Raw genomic sequence first — 15,298 nt, forward strand, 5'->3', positions numbered from 1 at the left:
TTTAACTATACAATCTATAAGATTAAACACGAGATACGCTTGAATCTGATGTTAACTAAAAAGAGCCCATTTTTCTCTAGGATGGTTAGTGATGATTTCTGTGCCATAGACAGTAAAGTAAAATAAATCTAAAAGGAGAAAAAGCCCAAGAATTTCTTTGTAGTAAAACTTTGCATACTATAATAAGCTATTGAATGGATACACCTGATTGCTATTTATATAACTCTTACTTCATATGTCTGCCCTATGTGTATTCTTATTCTACCCCATCTATACTTTTAATCCTATCCAAGGCAACAGCACAATCCCCAAGGCAACACTATTCTTCTATCCCTTTCCATGAGCCCCATTCTACATTCTTAAACTTTGCTTAAAAACTCACATCCTCCCTGCCCAAAAAAGAAAAACAGCACATTTTTATGACTTGTCAATCATTCACAGAGTACCAGCACTGGTTTCCGACTTTAGTGAGGAAACGATGGACCACTGGGTGGTTTATGAAACAGCTGGCTATCCGTTTGGGGGAACATGCATAAGCTCACAAAAATAAATTTGTGGTGGATCAGTGATTTAAAAGTAAAACACAAAACTGTAAGTATTCCAGAAAAAAATACAAGAAGATGTCTGCCCTTCCTAAGCAGATAATGTTCTTAGGCAAAACCCAAAAGAAAAGATTTATAGCATCATCTGGTACAAGCTACCATAAATGAATTTATAAGACAAGAAATCGAATAGGGTATTTGCAGTATATATAGCAGAAATAAAGATTAATACCCTATACAAAGAACTCTGATAACTAAATAAGGAAAACTGCTTTAGAGCACACACAAATTATTTAAAAAAGAAACACAAATTGATAATTAAAATAAGAAAGGAAGATCAACTCCATTAGTGACCAGAGGAAAGCAAATTAAAACAATAGGTTCCATTTTTGTCTATTTAATTGGCAAACATTTTTTAAAACTCACACCATCCAATGTAGATAAAGTTACGGTTCACAGGTGCTGGGAACAGAGGGCAATTTTTGTAGTTGCTATCAAAATGTAACTACATTTTCTACTTCTGGAATTATCCTCTAACAAACACTTGCACAAATACACAAGTATAGATGTTAAAAAAAAAAAAAAAAAAAAAAAAAGGTCATCAGAGCCCTGTATCCATTAATAAAAACGTCAGATAACCTCAAAGGTCTAGGGATGTAGCTACATAAATTACAGTATAAGCAGACTGTAAGAGAACACGTTATCATTAAAGAGGATCAGGTGAATCTTTCATCTGCTACTGGGAATACATCTATTATATGCTGTTAAATAGAGGGAGGGCAAGTTTCAGAAAACCACAGTTTGATACTACTAAAAATTTGTATGTTTAAAGAATATTATTGTAACATAGAAAAGGTCCGAAAAGACAGCCGTGCACAGTGATTACCTCTAAGAAAGTAGCCCTTCAATTTTTACTGTATATATTTATGCATTATTGGAATACATGTAACTCATGTGGTTAAATCATCTTCTGTTATAGAAATAAACAGGGGAAAGTGCCGCCATTCACTTTAAACATGATCTCTAATACTTAAGTAATTCGCTTGTATCCTCAATGGCCTGCATCTCAAATGCTCTTATTTCTCACATTTTTTTCTTTAGACCTAAGTGTACACTTGAATGAATTCTTACATATATACACTCACAAATCCACCAAAATAAAAATATAGAGCATTTCCAAAATTCCAAAATCTCCCTCATATGGCCCTCCCAATCAATACCCCAACTTCCAAAGATAACCATTTTTCTGACCTCTATCACTAAATGATCTGTCAAGTTCACATAAAATAGCCACTCATATGAAGTGGCTTTCAAGAATGATTTGGGAGCTCAATGATCTCCTTTGTTTTCCATTTAAATATCTAGAAGAAGCCCCCTGCCTTATATAGGCTTCTGAGTCTCTAACATTTAAAGTGCTTGGGTATTAGGGAAAACACTCAGAGGAAAAGAACACGGTTTTCTCTCAGACTATAGAAGAAGATCACAATTAGATTTCTAAGAGCTTTCAATACTTGTCATACTTACATTTAAGAATTTTATAATGATGGTAATATATGACAATGGGTTTAAAGGCTAAATCACACTCAGATGCTAAATTAGTTCCAACAGACTTAAATATTTTAAAGTTACTGGAAATCATAAAAGATAACACATATTTGTAAAATATTAAAACAATATGGAATTGAGTAGACGGGGAAAGTCCCTTATATTTAGGGACAGAGAATATACGTAAAACAGAAATGTTGAGGGGTGCCTTTTGGGTCCATTATTTGCTAAAGAACCAGAAGACAGTAATTTTTTATTTGGCGAGGAACTATGTTAAAACAGCTGCATAAAACAACTATGACAAAATATCCCCATCAAAACTGTTACTTCAGTGTTGTGGTCATGTCATGATGTCTTGACTCACTTGGTAAATGATGTCATTTTATCTTACCAGCTGCCCAGTCTTGTCTTGGGCTTCTCATCAACTGCTTAAAAACGTGCTTGTTTCAGTTGTCCTCCTATTTGCCTGTCTGTGGTCTCCCCTGTTTTTCCTTCATCATTTTTCTTTCCTCAGGTGTGTCACTTCCAAGTACACTGAGTCCCTCCTATGTTTATTTCATTGCCCTTGAGGCCTTCCTCCCCCAAGCTGGTTATTCTCTCAGGGGTACTGTACCTGCTTTCCCAAGTTGTACCATGGTTTCCTCAACATGTCATCTTGTTTACACTTGTTTTACTGTCATATTCTTATATAATTTCCCAGAAAGGACTATGTGGATTATAACTATACCTTTATTATGCTCCCCTTCCTAATTTTATATTGTAAAGGTATCACATTCAAGGTTGGAAATCCTCTTCCCACAGAGGTTCTCAAAAGTACTGCCCCAATGTCCCGTAACATCGTGTCATGGGTGAGAGACATTAGCAATACTATTTTATAGGCTCAACGTGTCCTCTTTTCTCCAATCCCCTTCCTCAAACTCAACTGGCCTTTCTAAGCTCTACATCTGCATTTTGATACTGTTCAAATGTTTTCTTACATTCATTGTGCTGGGCACTATTCCAATAATAGATCTGCATCTTTCAACTCTGAGAAAATTCTCTTCCATTATTTATTTTCCTCACTTCACCTGCTTGTTTCTCTCTTCTGAAACTCTTACTAGTTGGAAACTGGACCTCTTGGATTGATTTTCTATTATTCTTTACTCTCAGATTTTAGTCTCTCTTAGTCTTCTTCCTCTATATTCTGGAATTATTTATTTATTTTTAAGGATTTTATTTATTTTTTGACAGAGAGAGAGATCACAAGTACACAGAGAGACAGGCGGGGTGGGAGGGAGCAGACTTTTCACTGAGCAGAGAGCCCAATGCGGGGCTCGATCCCAGCACCCTGAGACCACGACCTGAGCCGAAGGCAGAGGCTTAATGCACTGAGCCACCCAGGCACCCCTGTGATTTTTTTTTTTTAAATGTTTTTATTTTAGTCCTTTCACTGTGGTTTTACTGTAAGCAATGCCACTTTTCACCTGTGAGCTCTTCTCTGTTCTCTGTTTCTTTTTTCATAGTACTGTATTCCTATTTTATGAATACATCATCATCTTAGAGTTCTCTAAAAAACATCATCTTAGAGTTCTCTAAAATACATAGTACTGTATTCCTATTTTATGAATACATCATCATCTTAGAGTTCTCTAAAAAACTATGCTTGTTTATGGAATTGCTTCAGTCTCTTCCAGGATCCCCTTTTGACTTTAAATATTTTTCACTGTGAAATTTAACATACACATGGAAAAGCATATAAAATTCATTATACAGAATATTTGTATAATCTCTACTCAGAAGAATGCTAGTGCCCAAAAACCTTTCATGTACCCTTTCTCAATTATTATTCCCAGATCCCCAAAAATAACCATTATCTTAATTTTTGGTTAAAAAAAAATGTAATCACTTTTTTACATGGTTATCATCTGATACCCTCTCCCAACCACTACTGTTTAACTTTGTCTACTGGTATATTTAATAAATGTTATATATTCTCTTGTGGCTATCTTCTGTATCTCAATGCTCTGTGAGAGTCAACCACGTTGTTGTATGTATGCGCTGCTATTTGATATCCCACTGCATCAACCAACCACTGTTTATTTATCTGTGTTAAGACTAAAATTCTGGGTAGTTAGTGGGGGTTTCCTCTACAGAACAGGGGATACTCTTCCACTTAACAGACTAGGTCTAGTGAACATCACTAGGTCTCTCTCCTGAGTGGGAATTCTGACTGGATGCCTTCTGTGTAGACAAAGTTGAGGAAAGGTAGGCCAACTGCCAGGTTTCGCCTTAGAGTCAGGAACAGGGTATTTGTTGTGAAACTGGATCTGCTTGAATTTTAGAATAAAGGGAGGCTTTATTTTGGGGTACTAACATTCACATGGAAAATTTTAACTTCCTCTTCAATGAAATCACTCAACTTTTTAAAAAGAAGTGCTACAGAGTTTTGTCTACCTGAAAATTCCAGGATGAGTTGGTGCATAAGAATTTCAAGTGGAGGGGCACCTGGGTGGCTCAGCTGGTTAAGCCACTGCCTTTGGCTCAGGTCATGGTCCCAGAGTCCTGGGATCAAGTCCCACATGGGGCTTCCTTTGCTCTGCGGGGAGCCTGCTTCTCCTTCTCCCTCAGCCTTTCCCCCTCCTTGTGCTCTCTCTCTGTGTCAAATAAATAAATAAAAATCTTTAAAAAAAAGAATTACAAGTGGAGCACTTGTTCCCTATAATGACTTTGAATAAATACCTACTATTAACTTTACTCCTCACTTATTTATTCAATTATGTGTACCTATTGTTTATGAACTCTGAATCATTCTGGAATTTCATCAGTCACCCTTTTATTTTATAGTGCTCTTTTACTATATTCTAGGTTGCGCCTTTCTCAGGTCTACTCACACACTCCCAGCTACAGTGCATTACACTAGTTTGTTTAAGCAAATTTGTTTAAATAATCTTGCCCATTATGATCTCCCACTTACCTCCAAATCTCCTTACTCTATTGAGTTAACTGCTTTCTACATTTTTTTGTACTTCCATTTCACTGTGGTCTCTAGGAAGATGGTTGACCACAGTAGTGAAGTTATAGTTCAATCTTCCACCATGAAGCAGAAGTCCTAATAAAACTTTCTCAATTTGAGTTCTTTCTGGATAACTCTGCAATTTGTTAATGCTATATATGTATGACTTCTCCTTCCCTGTTTCCTGATCTGCTCTCAGGTTGTCCTATCTTCAATAAAAATCAAAGAAGATAGGAACTTAGGGCATCTTGGTTTACTCCAGTATTTCTGGATGATGTGGGACTTGTAAGCTTGTTACCACTCTGTAATTCAGGATGATTTTAGGGGGAACATAGAAAAACTTTTAAAAAATTGTCATAGTCATGGGGTGCCTGCTGGCTCAGTTGGTTAAGTGTCCAACTCTTGCTTTTGGCTCAGGCCGTAATCCAGGATTGTGAGGCTGAGCGCCCTCCATCAGGCTCTACACTGGGTGTGGAGCCTGCTTAGAATTGTTTCTCTCCCACTCTCTCTGTTGTCGTCCCCCCACCCCCGCAAAAATAGTTGTTATACAATGGCTATTGTCAAAATGATCTTTTAACTTCATACAAGATCACACCCTGTCCCCCAGAGCACATACCAACAACAAAGGATGAAATAATTATTTAAAAGGTATTCCACACTTGAAAACAAAATAAAAACTGTAGTAGGTAAGAAATACAAAGGAACTCAGTGTTAAAAGCAGGAGCTTCTATTTTTTGTAAGTAAATAAATACATCCAGAAGTTTACTTCCTCCAACATAATGGGATTCAAAGCACTCACTCATGGTGGAACTCAGGGTGTGAAATTAGTTTCCTAGACTAGCAAAAGGAAGCAGAAACAGCTGCAAGACTGAGACTAGGATAAACTGCTACATATTTGAGCAAACAGATGTGTTATATCCTTGGGAAAACTGACATTCCAGTATAAAAAAGACCCAAGTTCTGAACTGATGAGCCAATGGAAGCATTAATAAAACTGCCAGGAATGGAGCAGTAAGTAGTGAAAGTGGAAAGAAAAACGTACACGTCATGAAGCTCTCACTGAAACTGAGCTTACAAATGAAAACTCCAATGCACATAAGGAAAACTCATCAGTAAAGAACTCAACTATGCGAATGGGAGAATGTACTACACCATGAAAAAGTAAATAATGAATGCAAGTTGGAGCAGTCACTTTGGAAAACAGTGTTGGAAATTCCTCAAAAAATTAAAGATAGAGCTGCCCTATGACCCTGCAACTGACTACTGGGTGTTTACCCCAAAGATACAGATGTAGTGAAAAGAAGGGCCATCTGTACCCCAATGTTCATAGCAGCAACAGTCACAATCGTCAAACTGTGGAGCCAAGAAGCCCTTCAACAGACAAATGGATAAAGAAGATGTGGTCCATATACACTATGGAGTATTATGCCTCCATCAGAAAAGATGAATACCCAACTTTTGTATCAACAAATAGAACTGGAGGAGATTATGCTGAGCAAAATAAGTCAAGTAGGGAGAGTCAATTATCATATGGTTTAACTTGTTGTGGGGCATAAGAAATAACATGGAGGACATTAGAAAGGAAAGGACATTAGAAAGGAAAAGTGAATTGGGGTAAATCAGAGGGGGAGACAAAGCATGAGAGAGTGCACTATGAGAAACTGAGGGTTTTGGAGGGGAGGGGAGTGGGGGGATGGGCGAGCCTGATGGTAGGTATTAAGGAGGGCACATATTGCATGGGACACTCGGTGTGGTGCAAAAACAATGAATCTTGGAACACTGAAAAAATAAAATATAAATAGAAAAAATAAAATGTAAATTTAAAAATTTTTTAAATAAAATAAGTTGGAATTCTTCAAACCAAATAAATAAATAAATAGTGCAGCTACCTTCTGAAAACAAGTTTAAAATAAGTGTATTTAAAAAATGTACCAAGAGGGGGTGCCTGGGTGGCTCAGTGGGTTAAAGCCTCTGCCTTCGACTCAGGTCATGATCCCAGGGTCTTGGGATGGAACTCCCACATTGGGCTCTTTGCTCAGCAGAGAGCCTGCCTCCCCCTCTCTCTCTTCCTGCCTCTCTGCCTACTTGTGATCTCTGTCTGCCAAATAAATAAGTAAAATCTTTAAAAAAAAAAAAAAGTGCCAAGAGAATAAGTGTATAAAGCCAAAACTGATCAATTTGCACTGAAAAGTTGGCAAACATAGAATTTAAAACAACTATTTAAAAACTGATATATCAGAAAAAAAAATTAGACAATGAGTCTGGTAATGGCCTTGTTTAATATGCTGATAAGTCTGAGTTGCCTTAAAGGAAAGCAGACTCTGCAAAACTACGAGCAGCCTGAGAAGAGATACTCATTGGCTTGTTTCTTTATATAATACCCTACAATGCTTTGCACAATTCTTACTTACTTAGAGAGTGCTCAATAAGCAATTATTAAATGGCTGACTTCCTATTTTCAAGTGTGAATAGCATTTCACAATTAATAACCTGAATTTTTTCTTTTTGGGGTAGGTGCCTGGTTGGCACAGTCAGGTAAGCATCCAGCTCTTGGTTTTGGTTCAGATAACGATCTCTGGGGTCATAATATCAAGCCACATGTCAGGGTCCATGCTCAGCGGGGAGTCTGCTGCAGATTCTCCCTCACCCTCTCACACTGATGAACGTATTCACTCTCTCTCCATAGATAAATGAATAAATAAACCTTTTTTTAAAAAGGGGCATTTTTTTCTTTTTTAAAATGAATTAGATCACATTTTTTTAAAAAAATGATTCCGTTTTCAAAATCTCTCACTCTTTTTCAGTTTAGGGCAACAAATAGTTATGAGATAAATAATAATACCTAACACTTAATATTTACAAGTCCAACAAAAAAGTTTATAGAATGAATGCATTAACTACCTTAAGTACTCATTATTTCAAGTTTCAATAAAATTTACACGTGTACATTTTTAAATTTTCCTAATTCCAATACTATGATGTCTATAATTGTAGTATATTCAATTGCTTATATGAACTATCCACTGAAATATAATTTTAAAAACCTTACAAAACTTCATTCATGTGAATTATCAGAAATACACACAAAAGTCTTGATATTAAGGTTTTCCTTAATATTTAATTTTCTTATCGCTCAGCATCCAGATATAGTATTTCAACTATTCAGGGGACTGTAGTAAGAATGTATTTTCTTTCTCTCTCTTTTTTTTTTATTATGTTCAGTTAGCCAGCATATGGTACCATCCTAAGTTTTTGCTGTAGTGGCCAACAATTCATTAGTTGCAAGTAACACTCAGTGCCCATTCCAACACATGTCCTCCTTAATACCCATCATCTGGTCACCCTATCCCCCTAGCCCCCCTTCCCTTCTATAACCCTCAGTTTACTGGCCCCGGAGTCCAGAGTCTCTCATGTGCATTAACATGGATGGAACTGGAGGGATATTATGCTGAGTGAAGTCAAGCAGAGAAAGACAGTTATCATATGGTTTCACTCATATGTGGAACATAAGGAATAGAGCGGAGGACCACAGGGGAAGGGAGGGCAAACAGGAAAGAAATCAAGAGAGGGAGACAAACCAAGAATGTACCTTCTAAAAATAACCAAATACCTAAACCCCGTTTCTCTTTTCTCTTAAAAGAGTTTAAATTTACTCTTGCTTCTTTCCTCCTCACCTACTTGCTTCTTGTTCCCCTATATTCTGGCTTTGGCCTACAGCACATAGCCAAACCAAAATGGCCTTCTACAAGCCCAATACATTGAACAGAGTACGTGCAAGAGATGATTAGACCATAAAACAGCATTGCGAAGGGTGAGGCAGTAAGGGTGATACTAAACTCAGGGAGAGAACGGAAGGCCCAAATTAACCAAAGGTAAGAAGAAATGAAGGAACAGATTTTGGAGTTACTAAGAAGGTAAAAACAACCGGACAGGAATCTGGCCAGACTGTGAAGTTTCTGGCACAGGCCAAATTATGTAAAATACAGATGAAATAAGGAATCACAATGAAGAATAAATTTTAAAGAAGAGATCATAAGCTCAATTTTGTACCTACTGAGTTTCAGATACCTACAAATAACCAGGAGACAAATATCCTGTATGTGGGGAGGCGGGATATAAGTTTAAAACCCAAGCAAAATTAGTAATGAAATACTGATTTACATCAGGGGTGGGAGTGGAAGGGCAATTTTTCTACAAAGGGACAGATAATACATAACCTTTATTGCCTGCTCCTGTTTTGTTGTTGATAATGATTGTTTAAGCCCTTCAAAAATGTAAAAAAAAATTTTTAACTGGTAGGCCACATAAATGCAGGCCAGAGACTAGCCTAGTTGGCCAGCTGCTGATTTCATATTCTACAGATATACAGGACACAGTTTGTCCTGTTAAAAAGAGAGGAGGTATGTGAGGCAAAAGTGGAAAAGATAAGAATTCCTAGGAATATGAACATTTAAGAAGCTAAGTGAAGAAGAATATGAAACCATTTCCCATCCCTTTTAAAGCAGACTGGTACTGTACTTGTTTTATCTAACCGAATGTGGTAAAAAGTAACATCGTGCCAGTTTCAAGCCCGATCCTCAAGAGGGCTTATGCGCTTCACTTCTTTTTATGGGACCTTGTTACTGCCATGGAAATAAGCATGGTGTATAGCCTGATAAATGGTGAGAGACCGGAAGTAGGGCTGAATTTTCCCAACTGGGGCCGTGCTAGATTAGCCAGTGTCCAGACAACCTGCCAGCTCACTTGGACACATGAGTTAAGTCCAGACAAGACAAGCAGAACCTCTCAGTCAACCCGTAGATTTTGAAGAAATAATACATTCTTTTAAGTCACTAAATTTTAGAGTGGTTTGTTATACAGAAATAACTAACTAACACACTGTTCTTTTTTGGATCAGTCTATAGGACAGTCGCTGGCCCACGTAAAAAGTTACTTTTAGTGGAGTGGTAGAAAGCAGAGCCCAGAAGGCAATGCATTAAAAGAAGTGAACAGGGGTGCCTGGGTGGCTCAGTCAGTTAAGCAGCTGTCTTTAGCTCAGTTAATTACATGCATTGGGCTTCCTGCTCCATGGGGAGTCTGCTTCTCCCTCTCCCTCTGTCTGCTGCTCTGCCTGCTTGTATTGTCTTTCTCTCTCTGTCAAATTTAGTAACTAAAATTTTTCTAAATAAATAAATAAATGGGGTGAACAGAAGGCAAATAAGAAAAACAACAAATATAAACATTTCTTCAAAAGACTTTATCATGATAGGAGGAAGAAAGCTGGAGTGTCTGCTAGAAGGGGCTATGGCAATGAGGAACAGCAGAGTGAAATAGAAGGGTTTTTTGGCAATAAGAAAGGAACCAGAAGGTTTAACACATGGTATAATCACAATGGGAATACCAAAAAAGAAAAACTTCAGGAGTTCAAAGAGGAGAGAATAGAAGACCCAGGTCAAAGAAAAAATACTGGACAGGATCTGAGACTGGAAAATAGAAATAAAGTCCAGTGACTCAGTAAATGAACTTACAGGTAGAAAGATCTTCTAAATAAGGATCTTCACTTTCACTCTTACTTAGGAAGTAAGGTTGTCTAGGTAGCAGTGAGGTGAAGGGGTATGGTGACCAACTTTTTAAAAACTACAAAAGGGGCAGTCTGTGAATAATAATTTTTAAAAACTAGGAGCACAAAATGGGTCATACAAGAAGCAATAGTGAACAAAGAAATTAACACTTTGAATCACAAGGTTATGATGAGGTTAGGCAATGGAGCAATATAAGTATGCTAGAGTTCTCATCTTGCTCAAAAGGAAGATCCAGTAATGATTAATTCTAAATGTCATTAGAAAAATATAAATAATCAGGGCATAAGTTAAAATTCAAGGGCAATTGTTAGAAAAGATGAAAATATATATATCAATTTTTAAACAAGTAGAGAAAGAATATGAAACAAAAGACATAAGGCAACAAGGGGAGGATATTTTAAGAATGCATAATAATAAATAGGGGAAAAAAAACAAATAAAATGAAAGAAATAGACTTAGAAAAAGACTTGGGTTTTAAACCAGGATGAAGTAATAGTTTACCCTGTAACCTAAAATAGCCAAAAAACAAAAACAAAAACAAAAAAAACAAAAAGCCAAACAAACAAAGAAAAACCTGAACAATATACATGAAATGATGGTTTTATGACACTGAGCATCAGGTAATAAAGGACAGTAATCTCTGAGATATGGAAAATAAACAAGGGGCGTTCTAGGACTACCCCCAGAAAGTTTCCAGGCAGAGGCACAGGAAGGAAAAAATAAGGCACAGCTCAGAAAGTGCAAGGCAGCTAGGATTCCCAGACAGGATACCAGAGAAAAGAGACCTGCACAGAAAGAGAAATCAGATATCCGTAAAGGATTCCCGAGTATCCAGTGGGGTACTGAGCAGCACACACGTGTGGGAATCTACCTGAGACTGGGAAAAGAACCACATGAAAGGTCTGCAGGGGACACTGCCTAGGGCTCACAAAGACCCTACTGGTAATAATGCCTCTTCCCATGAACCAGACAAGAAAAATTCATACTTCAAGGGCAATCAGAGTAGAATATGCAGAAGATAATTAGCCTTAGACTGAGCAATGTATCAGATGCCGCTAATAAATCATAAAATTAAGACAGGTAAAGGTCTAAGAGTTTCCAAGTTACTTAACTGTATCTCTGAAAAAAACTTCAAGATTTCTAGGAAAACAAAAATATCTGGCACTCAAACAAGATAAAACTGACAATGTCGGACATCTAGTCCAAGATTACCAGGCATGCGAAGAGGCAGGAAAGAAACAACTCACAATGACGAAAACAAGGAACCAGTCCAACCTGATCCAGAATTGACACAAATGGTAGAATCACCAGAGAAGAATATTGTAAGTTACTGTAACTGTGTTACCTATGTTCAAACAGGTAAGCAGAGACAAGGAAGATATGAAAAGATCCAAACTGAACTTCAAAAGATGAAAACTACTGTATTAGATACAAACAAATACAGTGGAAGGGAATAACAGCAGATCGGACAATACATAAGAAAAGATTAGTAACTTTGAAGGCACTGCAACAGAAATTATTCAAGATGAAACGGAGAGGGGGGAAAAAAACAGAAAGAAAAAAAAGTATCAGCGAACTAAGTGGTCTATTACATGGATAATTGGAATCTCTGGAGAGACATGACTGAAAAATTATTTGAAGAGATAAGGGTTTTAATTTTATTATTTTTTTTGCAATAGTGTGATTTATATAAACTATTTTTGTTTTAATATTTCAACTGGATATATCTAATGTGAGGTATACATCATTAATTCTTCTCCACTAATATTAGCTTGCCTATAGTGCTGTATAAGATAAAATACAAATATTCTAATTACAGTGTATTAATACACTAATTTTGAGTTTTATAAGCAAATGTATGTTGCAAGATAGAGAACACTTTTTTCCTTGCTTTCACTAAGTACCCAATAGGTTTCTTAATTTTAAAAATTTTGTAATAATGTTATGGGATAGGAAATATTTCTATTCAATTTGTTATGGGATAAAAGCCACTTGATCAGTCACAGAGCTAAAAACTTCTTCAGTAACTGTATGGGTGCATTTCCAAGTTCAATTATTCCATTTTTCCACTCTTCATTTATTTCAGTATTAAGTTTTACTTTACAAAAATATGGTATGCTGATGGAATCATATCAAACCCATGGATTTGTAATTTAAAATTATTACAAGCTTGTACATGACTGCAGAAATTCATTCCATGAATACTAAGAAAATATTTATGTACTAGACACTTTTATACCTTGGAAATTTGAAAAATAAAATAGAAGACTACTTGGCTATTACTTTTTCCAGGAGAAAATTTCATCTAAATCATCTGTTCAATAGAATCCACAAATACAATTTCCAAATTTTCTGTATTTTATTAAGTTGAACAAGCAGGGGAAATTAAAATTTTAAACTGTTATAAAATAAGCCTAGATTATCCATTACAGAAAAACCCCAGTCATTTAAAGTAATAAATATTCAAGTAATTTCATGGAAAGGGCCATTATGAAAAATAATTTTTTTCATTAACACTCTAGTTGCAACTATTATTAAGCTAAAATAGTTGAGTTTTATTTTAATTAGGTTAAACATTTGTCTACAATTATGTTTGAATATAACATAAATATTCTTAGTGGGCCTGTTCTTTCATATGAATTAAACTCTAATTGGCTTCAGGTCAAATTTTCAAAAGAATCTGAATTAGTTGATGCTACACCTATGTGTATATATTCTTTGAAGGGATAAGGGCTTTAAAAAAATCTCCCAATTTGATAAATAACTATAAACCCACATAAAAATGAAAACATAAGATGCCAGAAACATAGCCCTAAGGCAGTACTTAAGGGTAAATTAACAACATGAAACCTTTTTAGAAAAAAGAAAAAGGTTTCATATCAATGACTTCAGCTTCTACCTTAGAAGCTAGAAAAAGGAAAGCAAATTAAACACAAACTAGGTAAAAGAAAGCAAATAATTAACATTAAGGCAAAAACCAATGAAACCAAATCTACAGATATTAAAAGGACAATAAGAGCATATTATGAACAACTTTATGCCAACAAATTAGAAAAACTATATGAAATGGACAAATACTCTGAAAGAAATTACCAATACTCTCAAGAAACAGATAATCTGAACAATCATCTGTCAAAGAAATGGAAATTATACTTAAAAAACCTTCCCAAAAGAAAACTCCAGGCCCAGATGGTTATGTTGGCAAATTCTATCACACATTTAAGGAAGAAAAAATTATCAATTCTGCACAAACTTTTATTAAAAAAAAAAAAAAATGGAGAAGGAGGAAATACTTCACAACCCATTCTGAGGCCAGCACCGTAACAATACGAAAACAAGACAAAGACAAAAAAGAAAGCTACAGAGCAGTATTTCTCATTTAACAAATCAATTACAGGGCACCTGGGTGGCTCAGTGGGTTAAAGCCTCTGCTTTAAGTTCAGGTCATCACATTGGGCTCTCTGCTCAGCAGGGAGCCTGCTTCCTCCTCTCTCTCTGCCTACTTGTGATCTCTGGCTGTCAAATACATAAATAAAATCTTAAAAAAAAATCAATTACAAGAACATACTGAAAGGCTAATACACATCATGAATAAGTATGACTTATTCCAGAAATGCAGAGCAGGTTTAACATTTAAAACTAGTGCAATTCACTATATTCAATAAACCAAAGAAGAAGAAAATAGACACACACACACAAATTTGACATCCATTCCTGATAAAAACTCTCAGCAAACCAGGAAAAATACACAAAGGGCATCTACAAGGAAATCAACAGCTAGCAGCATGCTTAGTAAGACTAAATGCTTTCTCCCAAAGATCAGAAACAAGACAAGGCTGTTCATTTTCATCAGTTTTCTTCAACACTGCACCATAGTTCCTAACAAGTGCAATGAGGTCAAAAAAGAAATGAATTAAATTTAAATAAATGGCATTCAGGCTGGAAATAAAGAAGGAAGCTATGTTTACTTAGATATAATGATTGTCTATAAAGAAAATTCAATGGAATCTACCAAAAAAACTACTAGAACTATAAAGTATAGAGAGTTGCAGATACAAGCTTAATAAACTAAATCAATTTTATTTCTATATATTAGCAACAAAATATAATTGAAATTTAAAAAATCATTTTTAACAGCATCAACAATAAGAAATATCTACAGATAAATCTGATGAAACATGTGTGAGACCTGTACACAGCAAGCTACAAAATATTTTTGAGAGAAATCATAAATAATACCTAAATAAATGTAGACATAAATAGAACCTGTTCAAGGACTGGAAGATATCAACTGTCAAATAGTGTTAAGATGTCAAATTCCCTCAAATGATCTATATACTTCCCAACCAAAATACCTGCAGGCTTTTCTGTAGAAAATGACAGAGTGACTCTAAAATTAATACGGAAATGCAAAGAACCTAGATAACCAAGACAGTGTTGAGAAAAATTTAGAGCTAACACTACTTGGTTTCAAGCTACAATAACTAAAACAGCATGGTCCTGACATAATAACAGATAAATAGATCATTAGATCAGAACAGAATTAAAAAACTTGTATCTATATATGTACAACTGATTTCTGACAAAGGTGCAAAGACAATGCAGTGGAGAAAAGACAATCTTTCCAACAATTATTCTGGGTGCTGGAATAATCGATA

General features: G+C 35.7%; 1 protein-coding gene across 2 annotated transcripts in view; it reads right to left on the reverse strand.

Moving 5' to 3' along the window:
* Positions 1 to 15,298, reverse strand: part of MAN1A2 (mannosidase alpha class 1A member 2) — a 187,248-nt gene that overhangs the window by 43,607 nt on the left and 128,343 nt on the right. The gene's annotated exons all lie outside the window — the stretch shown is intronic.

Source organism: Mustela erminea, chromosome 10 (genome assembly GCF_009829155.1).
Source record: "Mustela erminea isolate mMusErm1 chromosome 10, mMusErm1.Pri, whole genome shotgun sequence".
NCBI classification, from domain to species: Eukaryota; Metazoa; Chordata; class Mammalia; order Carnivora; family Mustelidae; genus Mustela; species Mustela erminea.